At 37.3% G+C, this 15,041-nt stretch overlaps 1 protein-coding gene across 3 annotated transcripts in view; it reads right to left on the bottom strand.

The window, feature by feature from the left end:
* LOC148951989 (recQ-like DNA helicase blm-1) overlaps nucleotides 1-15,041 on the bottom strand; it is a 117,165-nt gene that overhangs the window by 68,302 nt on the left and 33,822 nt on the right. The gene's annotated exons all lie outside the window — the stretch shown is intronic.

Genomic DNA, 15,041 nt, shown 5'->3' with positions numbered 1-15,041 from the left:
TAAACTGAAAGTAGGAGCGACATTAAAACTTAAAACGAACAGAAATTATTCCGTATATGAAGGGGCTGTCCCCTCCTCAACGCCTCGCTCTTTACGCTAAAGTTTTTTTATTGTTTTAAAAATAAAGTTGTGAGACAGAGTCAAACTTTAGCGTAAAGAGCGAGGCGTTGAGGAGGGGACAGCCCCTTTCATATACAGGAATAATTTCGTTCGTTTTAAGTTTTAATGTCGCTCCTTACTTTCAGTTTAAAAACTTGTTTTTTTATTTAATTTCTGATCTGTTTTTTAGTTAATGCAGCTTTTATTTGCATAAAAATTTTACTTTTCTTTTTGCTAAAATGGATGTCTTTCAAATTAACTTAACTATGCTACTTCTATGTTCGTATATTTTTCTTCTGGCAAAAAATACAAAGTTGCAGATTTTTGCAGATATGAGCTTGAAACCTATGTCATCGAGGTTTTCTGATACGCTGAATCTGACGGTGTGATTTTCATTAAAATTCTTTCACTTGTAGGGATGTTTCCCCTCTTTCAAAAAATCGAGTAAATTTTCTCAGGCTCGTAGCCTTTGATGAGTAATACCAAGCCCAATAAAATTATGCATATCTAGGATCTGCATTATAAACACATTCTTTTGATACATTTATTGACATCAAAATTTCTGGCTTTAAAAGTTTCGATTACTATTGAGCGTATCGCTTGTTTTTTATTGTTTTTTTTTTTATTACGTATGTAATTGTACGGTTACTACTAGCGTCTACGCAAATATCTTTTCGCAAATATCTTTTCGCAAAAAAAAAATTCGCAAATATCGTAAACTAAATAAGTAATTACACTTTTCAAATGCATTACTAGTTCTATTAATGAAACCCATGAAACGAATAGCCAAGTTTTTAAAAAAAAAACCTACTAATCAACTTACAGATGAATGACCGCTATGATATTTCCTATACGTCTGCGCAATATGGTAGGTACTACTCTACTGTTATTACTTATATGAAGGGGTTCTCCCCTTAGTCAATACCACGCTCTTTACGTTAAAAGTTAAAACAAATTTTGATTCACAAACCCCTGAATCACAAAGGCCGCTTAATTAGAATAGATAGCTCTTTTGAAAGCACTAAAAAAAACTGTAGCGTAAAGAGCGAGGTATTGACTTGGGGGAGAACCCCCTCACATACGTTATAATTTATGTTCGTTTTAAGTTCTAATATTCCTTCTTACATTTCAGTTGAAAAAACTTATTTTTTTTTATTTAATTTCTGAATGTTTATTAAATAATGCTTGGAAATCCGGCGCCCCCTTCATAGAAATATCCCTTACCCCAAAGAAAAATCTTCCACGGAAATATTATCCAGAGTAACCCCCTCCTCTAGCCCCCCCCCCCCCCTCCAGAAAAAATGCTTCCTGAAAATGGTTGTATACTTCCCAATAACCAATAAATAATGCTGGCAAGTCCGGCGCCCCCTTCATGGCAATTTCCCTTCCCCCATGAACAGATCCTCCAACATAACCACCGACCCACCCATACCACCCCCAAACACAAAAAAAACCACCAAAAAACTTCTGTATACTTCCCAATAACCAATACTATCTGTTAACATTGGGTAAAGTTCATAACTTTTAGCCCTCCCTCTGGGAACTTCGGGGGATTAAGTCATCCTAAAAGACATATTTATCATATTTTCGACCATGCTGAACAAAATGGCTATCTCAAAATTTTGATCGGGTGACTTTGGGAAAAAAATAAGCGTGGGAAGGGGCCTAGTTGCCCTCCATTTTTTTTGGTCACTTAAAAAGGGCACCAGAACTTTTAATTTCCGTTCCAATGAGCCCTCCCACGATATTCTAGGACCACTGGGTCGATACGATCACCCCTGGGAAAAAAACAACAAAAAAAACAAACAAACAAACAATCAATAACATACAACATATAAACAAACATACCAAACATACAAACAAATAAACATACATCCGTGATCTTTCTTCTGGCAAAAAATGTAAAATTCCACATTTTTGTAGATAGGAGCTTGAAAACTCTACAGTAGGGTTCTCTGATACGCTGAATATGATGGTGTGATTTATTAAGGTTCTATGGATTTTAGGGGGTCTTTCCCCCTTTTTTTGAAAATCAGCCAAATTTTCTCAGGCGCGTAACTTTTGATGGGTAGGACTAAACTTGATGAAAGTTATATATTTGAAATCAAAATTGAAATCTGATTCTTTTGATATATCTATTGGTATCAAAAACCCGTTTTCTAGAGTTTCGGTTACCATTGAGCCGGGTCGCTCCTTACTTACAGTTCGTTACCACGAACTGTTTGAAAAGCAAAATTAATAACTCATTGTTGCGTAAAACCATCAAATTGATTTGTATTTGTGCAAACATGCAACATCGCTATCACGCCAATAATGTCATATATGACGTTTTCCCCGTGAATGGCCAAAAACCGTTTGCTTAGCCTTTCTCAAAATTAGGATGTATGGAGAATATTGATATGGAAGATCAAAGTGTGATTAACCGTACCACCCTGCCTTGCTGATCCTCCTTTTGAGAACAGCTTAGCAAACAGTTTTCGGTAATTATCTTTGAAGTGTGAAAAAGTCAGATACGACCTTTAGGCATGACAGCGATGGTTAATAGTTGAAACAATAGTTTTCTTGTTTTTTCTTTTTAATAGTTTTTTTCCCCGTCGATTTTAATAGTTTTTCTTTTTAAGTATGTAACGTATTTATGAAAATCAGTAGTAGTTTTAAGACATACGTCAAGAAGAACAATTTTTTACTCTTAATATTTTTAACTGCTTTACTAGTGCTACTTTTCATACTGAATACAAATGCGTAAAAAAGAATTTCGGTCATAGCTAATGTATATCACGAGCTTTTTTGAATGAATCTAAAATTTAGGATCAGGGTGCACAGAGAAGCGGAGGTGCACTGGATGTGGTGATTCTAGCCATTCGTCAAGTAAAGACAATCCTTCTGAAAAGCCCAGAAGTATGCTCTCTGTAGCTCCTCGGATCATCCGTCCTCCAGCCTTCATTCTCCGGTCACTCAGTCTGTATTGAAGAACTACAGTCCAAGCTAACAGTCAAAATTGTATCATGGGATGTTACTGGAAAAGTATTACCTAAGTTTACCGGATGTCCGATCTTTTTTCTTTGTCTCGTGTGATGGGTTTCTAGACAGGCACGTACGCAGGATTTTCTTTTTTTCCGGGGGCGGTGGGAAATTATTTGACAATCCGAACTAAAAATGAAGAGAAACTCAGAAAAACTTAGGATTTTGGGGCGGCATGGTCCAGGGCCCTTCCCCCCTGCATTCCTTCCCGTTTCCAAAAACATTTCCTGTGAATCGATAATCGTTGTGTACTTGAATTTTCATCTACTCATAATCTATTTTTCCATCAAGCAAAGTCTACTCGTGGTAGGCCCTCTCGCGGTTTGACCCTGTTGATAAGATCTATCAGGTAATCTATTACAGAGTCGGAAAATTGTCCTGCAGTTAAGTATCGAATGTGGGCATATTCAAAGCTAATTTTCCAACCAATTGTCGTGATGACATTTCTGAAAAAAAATTGTTTCTTACTCTTAAGTCAATAGCCAAGTTGTTATTGCAATTTGAGGATGAAGACCTTAGCTGTCTCTAGCTTGGTAATTTCAATTAAGATCTGTCTGACCCCGAAAATAGTAGATCTCAAATTTTGTTCTACGCTTGCCTATGTCTTACCTGTGGCTGAAATGATCGAGACTTCACATACATTTAACAACCCAGATGTGTCTCAGCTGGAGTATTTCTATTGCTCTCCTGTGACTAAAGCTTCTTTATCAACTCAGTCCTTTCTTATTATTTTTTTTCCCATCACATACCAATTCGCTATTCTTTTCAAACAAAGCCATTGTCGTGATTATCATCCATCAACTATCCACAAGAAGGGTTCTTTATTCACAACTGGGTTGCTGTAAATTTATACCTGCACCATTTATGCCTCATTCCCATCTTCAGAAAATTTGAGATCATTTTGTACTTCTTGGTTGTCCAGGCGCAATTACAGAACTATTGTTCTGAAGTGTCACAGCCGATAAAGCTGCAGTTCTTGTCAGAAAAGCCCACCATGGCATCGAAATGCGCAACTGATGGTGGGTTAATCTAGACCCTCTAATTACATGTGATTTTGTGAAATTTTGGTTAAGATGATGGGCGGGCTGCAGAAAGTTACGTTCCAGAAAAGTTAATGCTGTCCGTTTACACACGAAAATCCAATTTGCCAAAGCCCTCGCCGAAGGTGGGGCCAATAATATTGCCTGTACAGCCAAGATTGTTAAATCTTCTCTCTCGGCTTTACAGCGTCTTTGAGCGGAAAATATTTCTTCCACTGACCTTCCCTGCATACTGAAAAATGGATTTGACTAGTCGAGAGAAAAGTTTGCAGTCCCTAGTTTGTATCTTGAGAACTCCTTCCTCCAGGCCCTCAATACTAGGCTACAATTCACAGTAAAAGACATTGGCTTCTTGGTTACGCCATCTATCATGCACTCGTACATCAATAAGCTCAGGAAAAAGCAGTCTAATAGTTTCGACGGTGTAGGTGGTACCCATATAGGCTTTGCTAGCGACCTTACCCACCAGTATCTATCATTGTTACTACAGAGAATTCTCAGAAAAAGCAAAGTCCCTGACAGCGCCGGTGTTGGGTTAACATAACCCACTCTAAAAAAAAAAGTAAAACAGCTGACTAGTTTTTCTTATATCGTCGGAAGACTGTGTACACTGTTTCTTGCAAGTTCTTTGAATCCCTTATGTTCAGCGAAATTATCCTCAGATGCACTATTTTGGACGATCATGTTGGGTTCAAAAAACATTCAAGCAGACATATGATCATAACATCATTGCGAATCTGCTTGTCAATGCAGATATGATCGGCAACCTTCTTGAGGAGCCCTCAATGTCGGCAGAGCCTTTGAACCTGGCATTTATAGCGACATTCTGCCTAATCATAGGCAGCGCACTAGCGCTGCCTAAGTAAAGAACGATGTGGGCACAATGTGTTGTTTTTTTTTTTTTTTTTTTACATACCCGGGCACTTCGTATCGAAGGAGTTGTCGTAGATAGTTCGAAAAAAGCTCATTCGATTGGAAATTGGAGTGGCTAGTGCCCTTTTTAATAGTCGAAAGTGATTGGAGGGCAACTAGCCCCCCCCACGCTCATCATTCCCCCAAACACGTCAGATCAAAATTTTGACATAGCTATTTTGTTCAGCATAGTGCTTTTCCAGATAAAAAATATCTCTTTGAAGTCAACACTCCCCCAAAACCCTAGGGGCAAGGGTTTTAAGTTATGCCATGTGGTCATATATGGTCTTTATAGAAGGTGTTGTCGTAAAAATTTCAAAAAAGGCTCATTTGATAGAAAATTCAAAAGGCTAGTGCCCTGTTTAATAGTCGAAAGTGATTGGAGGGCAACTCGCCCTCCCCCCCACGCCCATCCGTCCCCCAACTCCAGCCAATCTAAATTTTGAGATAGCCATTTTGTTCAGCGTAGCTGATTTCCAGATAAAAAATATGTCTTTGTGGAGAACACTCCCCCACAACCCTCAGGACAAGGGTTTAAAGTTATGCCATGTTGACACATAATGTTTTTATAGAGGGTGCTGTCGTAGAAAATTAAAAAAAAGCTAATTCGATTGGAAATTCAACGGGCTAATGACCTTTTTAATAGTAAAAAGTGATTGGAGGGCAACTAGCCCCCCCCCACGCCCCTCATTCCCCCGAATACATCCAATCTAAATTTTGAGATTGCCATTTTGTTCAGCGTAGTTGATTTCCAGATAGAAAATATCTTTGTGGAGGACATTCGCGCACAACCCTCGGGGCAAGGGTTTTAAGTTATGCCCTGGGGGCACATAAGGTTTTTATAGAAGGCTTTGTCGTAGAAACTTCAAAAAAGGCTCATTCGATTGGAAATTCAAAGGGCTAATGCATTTTTTAATAGTCGAAAGTGATTGGAGGGCAACTAGCCCCTCCCCACGCCCATCATTCCCCCCAAACACATCCAATCAAAAATTTGATATAGCCATTTTGTTCAGCGTACTTGATTTCCAGATAGAAAATATGTTTTCGAGGAGGACACTCCCCCACAACCCTCAGGGCAAGGGTTTTAAGTTATATCCTGGGGGCATATAATGTTTTTATAGAAGGCGTTGTCGTAGAAACTTCAAAACAGGCTCATTCGATTGGAAACTCGAAGTGCTAGTACCCTTTTTGATAGTCGAAAGTGATTGGAGGGCGACTAGCCCCGCCCACGACCATCATTCCCCCAAACACATCCAATCAAAATTTTGAGATAGCCATTTTGTCCAGAGTAGTTGATTTTCAGATAGAAAATATGTTTTTGAGGGGGACACTCCCTTACAACCCTCAAGCCAAGGGTTTTGTGTTATGCCCTGGGGGCATCTTAGGTTTTTATAGAGGGTGTTGTCGTAGATACTTAAAAACAGGCTCATTCGATTGGAAATTCAAAGGGCTAGTACCCTTTTTAATAGTCGAAAGTGATTGGAGGGCAACTAACCCCCTCCCCCAAACACATCCAATCAAAATTTTGAGATAGCCATTTTGTTCAGCGTAGTTGATTTACAGATAGAAAACTTGTTTTTGAGGTGGACACTCCCCCACAACCCTCAGGGCAAGGGTTTTAAATTATGCCCTGGGGGCATATAAGCTTTTTATAGAAAATGTTGTCGTAGAAACTTCAAAACAGGCACATTCGATTGGAAATTCAAAGGAAATTCAAAGGGCTAGTATCCTTTTTAATAGTCGAAAGTGATTTGAGTGCAACTAGTTCCCCTCCCCTCACGCCCTTTATTCCCCCAAAAACATCCCATTAAAATTTTGAGATAGCCATTTTGTTTAGCGTGGTTGATTTACAGATAGAAAATATGTTTTTTATGAGGAAACTCCCCCACATCCCTCAGGGCCAGGATTATAAGTTATGCCCCTGGAGTAAATGATGTTTTTTAGAGTAGGCGTTGTCGTAGAAACTTCAATAATAGCTCATTCGAATGGAAATTCAATGGGCTAGTGCACTTTTTAATAGTCGAAAGTGATTGGAGGGCACCTAGCCCCCCCCCCCCCCCTACACCCATCAGTCCCCCAAACACATCCAATAAAAATTTTGAGATAGCCATTTTGTTCAGTGTAGTTGATTTCCAGATAGAAAACATATTTCTAAGGAGGACACTCCCCACAACCCTCAGGGCAAGGATTATAAGTTATGCCCTGGGGGCATATAAGGTTTTTATTGAAATCTTTGTCGTAGAAACTTGAAGAAGGGCTCATCCGATTTGAAATTCAAAGGACTAGCACCCTTTTTAATAGTCAACAGTAATTTGAGGGCAACTAACCCCCCTCTCACGTCCACCTTTTCCCAAAACATATCCAATCAAAATTCTTAGATAGCAATTTTATTCAACGTAGTTAAAAGTTTTGGAAATTAGGTCTTTATGGATGACAACCCGTCCCCCCAGAGCGCTAAGGGAAGGGGTTGTAAGTTATGCCCTGGGGGCATATAAAGTTTTTATTGAAAGCGTTGTCGTAGAAACTTCAAAAGGGCTCATTCAATTGGAAATTGAAAGGGCTCGTGCCTTTTTTAATAGATTAAAGTGATTGAAGAGCGACTAACGCCCCTCTCACGCCCACCATTTTCCCAAACACATCCAATCAAAATTTTAAGATATGCATTTTGTTTAACGTAGTTGAAAGTTCTGGAAAATTAGGTCTTTTAGGATGATAAACCCTTCAGAGCCCTCAGGGCAAGGATTGTAAGTTATGCCCTGGGGGCATATAAGGTTTATATAGAAAGTTGTTGTATATGATTTATAGAATAGATTTTAGTCTTCCTAAAATCCGAGTTTTATATGTTTAAAAACTAAATGTTGACTTAAGATTAAATTAAAATGCACTGTGATAATGCTAATTCCCATAAGGCATCTCAGCAGTATCCCAAGAACGACTGAGGGTATTATGTTCAAACGTTCGGGGCTACTTCTGCTTTTAAAATTTTACCAACTCCAAATAGCGTAAGTGTATCCAAGCTATCAAAGAGAGTAAACGGATTTTTTTGCGAATGGTATTAGGTTTTCCATCACAGGTTAACTAGAGGAGATATGAAACTAACAGTACTATTTGTGTCCAGATTTTTAAAAGGGTTTATGCTGTTAAAAATTACTGAAAATATTTCTCCAGTATAGAAATAGCGGGCCAAACTATAAAGTCTTAAAAAAAAACAAGGTTTAAAGTATTATTAGCTTTTTCTCTGAAAAGACTATGTCAATATAAAACGAACAGAAATTGGTTAAAAAAAACTTTTTCTACAAAATAAGTTTTTAAAGAAAGGTAAAGAACTCCATTAAACAAAAAATGAGCAAAACTAAAACCAAATAATCTACCAAGCGTGAAACTACCACAGATCAGCATTGATAAATAAATGAAACCCAAAACGAACAGAAATTACAATAATTAAACGAGTCAAACTCAAAACGAGCAGAAATTAACATAAGTTGGGAGCAAAACCCGTATGCCTTCCCAAGGCCTGAACAAAATTTGCACTTTACTGAAAAAATACAAATGAAAGTGTATTGTCAGTTTAATATACATATACTGATATTTAGTAATCAAAATGTTAATATTATTCGATTTATTAAAGTTATAAAAGTAAAAAGATTTATATTTTTTCAGTAAAGTGCTAATTTTGTTCTGGCCTTGGGAAGGCATAGGGGTTTTGCGCCCAACTTATGTTAATTTCTACGGTAACCCCTCAGCTGCTCGTGCTAGCTTCCTTTCAGAAAATCCTCACGACGTTCTACAGATATGCCAATCCCCTTTTGCGTCTCTTCTTGTGGCGCAGAAATAGTGTTATATCAAAAAAGCAATGTATTACGGACTTTTTCCTAGCTGCTGATAAAAACTTGGCAATTTTAAGACTGATATAATCAATACTGATCATTTACATTGACTAATGTGATTTTATATTGTTTTACTTGAAGTGTAAAGTTTTCTGTTGTTTTTCTCTTTTTTATATACTCCCTCCTTGTATTTTCTAAATCTTGACAGGTAATAAATCAATAATACCAATAATAATTCAAAATTGATTGCAAACGAAATGGTTGATAAAAATATAATGGTATATTTGACTTCAGCATAAGAAGTTGCATGAAAGACTCTTTCCAAAGCAATTAAAAAATAAACCATAAACGTCAAAATCATATGCAGCGTAATAGCACTGCCTAAGTGAAGAACGCTGTTTGCAAAATGTATTTTTTCTTTTCTTTTTGGTCTTAGCCCAGGGCACAAACTTCACAAAGGGCTCATTAAATATCATATAAGAAGGCTTTTGGGGTAGAAACCAATTCCCAGAGCATGGGAGCAAGGGGTGTAAGTTATGCGCCGGGGGCATTTAAGATTTTTATGGAGGGGATGGTTGTATAAACTTTAGAGAAGGCTCATTTGGTTGAAAATTGGAAGTTTCAGTTTCCTTTTAAGAGTCCAAAGTGATGAAGGGTAGCTAGCCCCCCACCCCCACCCTCCGACTAACCATCTTCACCAAACGAATCTGATTAAAATTGTGACATAGCGATTTTGCTCAAAATAATCCAAAAACATATAACAATGACTCTAGGGTTGACACAGCCCCCCCCCCCAATGCTCTGGGGATAGGGCTGTAAGCCATGCCCTGGGGACATATAAGGTTTTTGTGGAATGGGTGGTCGTATAAATTTCAGATGGGGCTCATTTGATTAGAAATTGGAAGTTAAGAGTCAAAAGTGATTTGAGAGCAACCAGCCCTCCCCCCTCCCCCACGCTCATCATTTCCCAAAAGACATCCAATTAAAATTTGGAGATAGCAAATTTGTTCATTATAATCGAAGGGTCCGAAAATTATGTATTTGAGGAAGACACTAGCACCCCAACAGCTCCCAGGGCAAAGGTTGTAAGTTATACCCCGGGGGCATATAAAATTCTTATAGAAAGGATGGTCGGTATACTTCGGAGGGGATTCATTGGATTGGTAATCTGAATTTCTAGAGCCATTTTTAAGAGTCAAAGTAATCTGAGGGCCGCTATCCCCCCCCCCCCCTCAACACGTCATGTTTCCCCGAAATACAAAAAAAAAATCACAAAAATTATAGAGAAAAAAAATTATAGTCATTTTATTCAAAATAATCCAAAGGTCATACAACAATGCTTTTGGGGTTGATACAAACCACCAGAAACTGGGGGAGAGGGTTATAAACGGGGCATTTAAGGTTACTATGGAAGGGATGGTTGTTTAATTTTAGAAGCGGCTCATTCGGTTAAAAATTGGAAGTTCTAGCTCCTTTTTAAGCGTCAAAGGTGATGGAGGGCATTTATCCCCCCCCCCCCCCCTCCCCGACAGCCCCTCTTTTCACTAAACACATCTGATTGAAATTGTCAGATAGTGATTTTGTCTAAAATAGTCTAAAGAGCATATAATAATGGCTCTAAAACTGACACAACCCCCCAGCGTCCTGGGGATACGGTTGTAAGTGATACCATGAGGACATATAAAGTTTTTATGGAACGAGCGGTCGTATAAACTTCAGAGGGAGCTCATTTGATTTTAAGCTGGAAGTTGTAGAGCCCTTTTTCAGAGTCAGTGATTTGAGAGCAAGCACCCCCCAACCCCCTCCACGCTCATCATTTTCCTTAACACCTCCAATCAAAATTTGGAGATAACAATTCTTTTCATCGTAGTTGAAAGGGCCGGAAATTATGTCAGACAGGATACCCCCCCCCTACAACTCTCAGGGCAAGGGCTGCAAAGTCATGCCCTGGGGGCATATAAAATTCTTATAGAAAGAGTGGTCATATATACTTTGGAGGGGACTCATTGGATTAGTAATTAGAAGTTCTAGTGCCCTTTTTAAGTTTCAAAGTGATCAGAGTTCAGCTATCCTCCCCCCTCCCCCCACACATACACACAAAAACGTCGTGTTTTCCCGAGATGCATCCAATAGATATTTTGAGACAGTCCTTTTATTCAAAATAGTCCAGAGGGCATATAACAAGGATTTTGAGGTTGATACAAACCACCAGAGCCTGAGGGCGAGGGTTGTAAGTTATGCCTCTGGGGCATTTAAGGTTCTTATGGAAGGCATGGTTGTATGCACTTTAGAGGTGGCTCATTTGGTTGAAATTGTAAGTTCTAGTTCCCTTTTAAGCCAACAGTGATGGAGGTCAACTTGCACTCCCCCCCCCCCAGCTACCCTCTTTTCACCAAATGTATCTAATTGGAATTGTGCGATGGCAATTTTGTTTTAAAAGTCCAAAGAACATACAACAATGCCTCCAGGGTTGGAACAGCCCCCCAGAGCCCTGGGGCAAGGGCTTTAAGTTATGTCCTGGGGGAATATAAGGTTATTATGGAATGGATGGTCGTATAAAGTTCACAAGGTTCTCATTTGATTTTAAATTGGAAATTATAGTGCCCTTTTTAAGAGTCAAAGTGATTTGAGAGAAACCACCCCCCCCCCCACCCACACCCATCATTTTCCGTAAGAAACATCCAAAATACGAAGGGCATTAAGATGAGTCTTTCAGTGAATGTTGAACTAAAGCAAAACATGTTATGTGTATATGGGTTGTCAAAAGGGTGTAACTCAGCAATGACTGAGTATATTAATTTGGAATCTTCAAGGAAATGATAAGGGAGATGATCAATTGACCAAAAAAGCCATGTTTGCACGTTACTACTACTACAACTACTGCTGCTCCTACTGTTACCACAAATACTATTACTACTACCACTACTATCACTAAAACTACTACTTCTGTAACAAGTAATGCTAAAGCTGAAGATATTGAAACAAATATCTGAGGAAACACTGAGGGGAAATTTGAACTAATGCAAAACATACTATGTTAAACTACAACAACTACTACTTCAATCGCAACAACTTTTAAGGGTTAGAGGATTAAGGTGAAAAGGATGTCAAAAGGGTGTCAAAAGCACACATCAACAATATTTTTGGAACGGCTTAACGTGTCAAGGTGAAACTTCGGGGCATCATGAAAGCAATGTTCAACTGACCAAAAGGCAATTTGCACATGCTACTACCGCTAATAATTCTGCAGCAAATACTACTACTAATACAACACTACCACTACAACTACTTTTACTACCGCCGAAACTACTGTTATAATAGTACTATTAAGGCTAAGTCTATTAATATAAATTTGAGAGAATATTGATGGCAAATTCAAACTAACAAAAGAGACAATGTGCATTTAGATTATAAAAACAGTGTATCTTCAGAAATGAGTTGTGTATTAAGTTGGAACTCTCAGAGAATACTTAAAGTGGAAGATCAATTGACCAAAAATCAATATGTGCACACTACTACTAATACTACTACAAATCCAGCATTTACTAGTTCTACTACTATTACTGTTGCACCAATTACTACTTTTATCGCAACTACTTGTAAGGTTAAGGAAATTAAGATGAAAAAAAAAAAACTATATTAATATATAGGTTATGAAAAGAGCAAATCGACAATATCCTAGCAATGGCTAATTGTATTAAGGTGAGCATTTATACTACAGCTGTGACTACTATTACAACTATGCCTAAGGGTATGAAGGTGAAAGTTTCAGAGAATATTTCAGAAAATTTCTTCTGTACGGATGACAATTTGCCATCCTTATGCAGGTTGTCAAAAGGGTATATCAGCAATATCTTAGAAACAGTTTCGTGTGAAATTAAAACTTACAATGCATGTTGGGGGGGATGTTGAACTAACCAAAAGACAATATTTGTATCCTAGTACTACTGCTTCTACTCCAGCCACTACTACGAATACTACTATTATTATTATTACTACTACTGCAACTACAGCTAAGACTACTACTATTAACTCTACTCCTACTCCTACTACTATAACTACTGGTACTACTACTACTAATAAGCCTAAGATTATCAAGGCAAAAATTTTTGGCAATATTGTAACTGTATTGAAATAATTCGAAACACACAATGCCGACACAGGTTGTTAAGAGGGCGTATCAGCAATGCTTCAAGACCGCTTGATGGTATTAAGTTAAAAATTTCATCGTGTATTGAAGGGGATGTTGAAAAAAAAGGTGCTGTGTGCTTACTGGTAACAATGCTATTGTTGCCACTACTACTATTACTACTACACAAGCTAAGGGTATTAAGGTGAAGCTTTCAAGGAATATTTAGGTGGATGTTGAACTAAACCAAAAAGAACTATGATCATGTAGATTATCAAAAGGGTGACAAAGCAATATCACAATAACGGTTTACATTACTAAGCTAGACCTTTTAGGGTAAGTTGTAACAGATTTTGAACTAGCTAGAAGACGCTATGTGTATACTTTTGATACTACTTCTGCGGTTACTGTGAGTACTGACACTTAAGGGTATTAAGTTGCAACGTTTAGGGGGAGTTTCAATTAAACGAAAAAACTATAAGCACGCTAGTATCAATAGGTCATATAAGCAATATCATAGGCAGCGCTGCTCTATCATAGCAAGTAATATCATTGATATTTTAAAGGAGCTGATTTGGTCGGAAATTAAAATTTCCAGTACCCTTTTTAAGAGTCAAAAGTGATTGGAGGGAAATCAGCTCTCCTCTTTAGCTCATAATTTTCGTAACACTTCCAAAAAAATTTTAGATAGCTATTTTGTTCAGCATAGCTGAACGGTCTTGTAACTGTATTTCTAGGGCTATTGCATAGATCAACCCCCCTGAGTTATGCAATTTGCCCATTATGTTTAAAAACTAAATGTTGCCTTGTGATTAAATAAAAATGCACTGTGTTAATGCTAATTGCCAATAAGGCATCTCAGCAGCATCCCAAGGACGACTGAGGGTATTATGTTCAAACTTTTGAGGTTACTTCTATTACTACTTCTGCTCTTAAAATTTAACTATATCAAAAGAGTGTAAGTGTATCCAAGCTGTCAAAGAGCATAGATAGATTTTTTTGCAAATGGTATCAAGTTTTATATTTTAGGTCAACTAGGGGAGGTATAAAACTAAATTAAAAACTACTATTTATGTCCAGATTTCTAAAAGGGTATATCTTGTTAAAAATTCTTGAAAAATTTTCTCCAGCATACAAATACCAGGCCAAACTATAAATTCTTAAAGAAAAACCGGAAAGATTCAAACGATTATTTTCTTTTTCCCTAAAAAGACTATGTCAATATAAAACAAAAAGAAATTAATTAAAAAAAACTTTTTCCACAAAATACGTTTTACAAAAAAAAGTAAAGAACTCCATTAAACCAAAAATGAGAAAAAATAAAATCAAATAATCTACCAAGCGTAAAACTACCACAAATCAGCATCGATAAATAAATGAAACCCAAAACAAACAGAAATTACAATAGATAACCGAGTCAAACGAAAAACAAGCAGAAATTAACATGAGTAGGGCTCAAAACCTCAAAGCCTTCCCAAGGCCAGAACACAATTTGCAGTTTACTGAAATTTTTTTTTTTTTATGTTTCCACTTATATAGGCCTAACTTTAATAAATCAAGTATTATTAACATTTTAAGGAATAAATATCAACAATTGTATATTAAACTGACAATGCACATTCATTTGTATTTTTACTTTGTTGGGTTGTATTTATAAATTCAGCGTGAATTTCACTTGAAAGATAAAGAATGTTTTTTTGCCTTATCATTTTGTGAAGTTAAAAAACCGATTTAATGATAATTGTAAAGCCATTTAAAAATCAATAGTATGATAACTTTTTGGCAAGGAGAAAAAAAAAGAAAAAATTAAAGCCAAAGGAACAAAGATTTTGAGATTTGGTTTAGGTTGCTATATTCAAAAGTACAAAAAAAGTACAAAAATGTACTAAAAAGTACAAAAATTAGTAGATTGATCATACTACTACTACTACTAAAAACTCACTGCAGCACAAAGCTGCGTGAGGCCAACACAGCTAAGCACGCTCCTCCTCCTTCCCAATCTATTCAAAACCT

This window comes from Artemia sp. Qi Xiang Cuo, chromosome 5 (assembly GCF_049724085.1).
Source record: "Artemia sp. Qi Xiang Cuo chromosome 5, ASM4972408v1, whole genome shotgun sequence".
Classification (NCBI taxonomy): domain Eukaryota; kingdom Metazoa; phylum Arthropoda; class Branchiopoda; order Anostraca; family Artemiidae; genus Artemia; species Artemia sp. Qi Xiang Cuo.
Note: the sequence above shows the minus strand (reverse complement) of the source record. Positions and strands in the feature narration are given on the sequence as shown.